Below are 1,350 nucleotides of genomic sequence, written 5' to 3'. Positions count from 1 at the left end.
GGTCTAATACTATTGCCTTTTGTTGAATTTTCAGAAGCGTACCCAATACCTTTACTGATGAATATTCATTTTTAATGTTAGCAACCGTAGCTCAGTTGGGAGATTATTAGACTGAAGATTTGAAGGTAACACGTGTTTTATCACGTTCAACGCACATAATACAACTTTATTACCTGACTATACCGTCTAAAAACATAACTTCCTTATTCAATCTAAAATTAGTGATTATTTCTTTTTTAAATATAATGAATTAGCGGAAGTACCTTTACTTATGAATTTTCATTTTTAATATTAGCGGTGGGGATAGCTCTGTTGGGAGAGTGTCAGACTGAAGATTTGAAGGTCACGTGTTTGATCTCCACGTTCACTGCACCTGATTCTAGTTGCATAACCCGACTATTCAATCTAAAATTAGTCATTATTTCTTTCTGAAATCTCAATGAATTATCAGAAATACCTAACGTGTTCTAGTTCACCTCACCTTATACAAGTTGGATAACTTAAATATCTTATTAAAAATTAGTGATTATTTCTATTTAAAATTAAAATGAATTAGCGAAAATACCTTTACGAATGAATTTTCATTTTTAATGTTAATGTGGATAACTCAGTTGAGAGAGCGTTAGATTGAAGATCTAAAGGTCTCATGTTCGATCTTGCATAATTTGACTCTTCAATTTAAAATTAGTGATTATTTCTTTCTAAAATTTCAATTAATTAGCAGAAATTCCTTTACTTAAAAACTTTCAATTTTAATGTTAGCCGGGATATCTCAGTTTGTAGAGCGTCAAATTTAAGATTTGAAGGTCACGTGTTCGATCTCCATGTTCACCACACCTGTAAGAAATTGATCTTCCTAATTCTTTATTTGACTATAAATGCTCTGTAAGAAATTGATCTTCCTAATTCTTTATTTGACTATAAATGCTCTGTAAGAAATTTAGTAAAATGAGATGACTCATTTTATTGCATGGAACAATAAAATTGATCTTCCCGTAGAATTGTCAATANTCTACTTTCAATGTTGCTAAGTTGAGTCCCTTTGATAAAGGTGATGATTTTTCTGATTCGAGGACGAATCTTGAAGAGAGGGATAGATGATAAGAATCACGATGTACATTCTACTTTCAATGTTACTAAGTTGAGTTCTTTTGATGTAGGTGATGATTTTTTTGATTCGAGGACGAATCCTTTTGAAGAGGGGGATGATGATAAAAATCACTGTGTTCCAACTAGACATATTACACAACCCAAGACCAAGAAGATTCAACAAGCATTCATACTTCATCTACAAAATTGGATAGGTTAGGTTCAACCATCATTTCATGTGTTACTAGCTGATTCGTTTGA

Source organism: Cucurbita maxima, unplaced genomic scaffold (assembly GCF_002738345.1).
Source record: "Cucurbita maxima cultivar Rimu unplaced genomic scaffold, Cmax_1.0 Cma_Scf00162, whole genome shotgun sequence".
Taxonomy (NCBI): Eukaryota; Viridiplantae; Streptophyta; class Magnoliopsida; order Cucurbitales; family Cucurbitaceae; genus Cucurbita; species Cucurbita maxima.
This window is presented reverse-complemented; position numbering follows the sequence as displayed.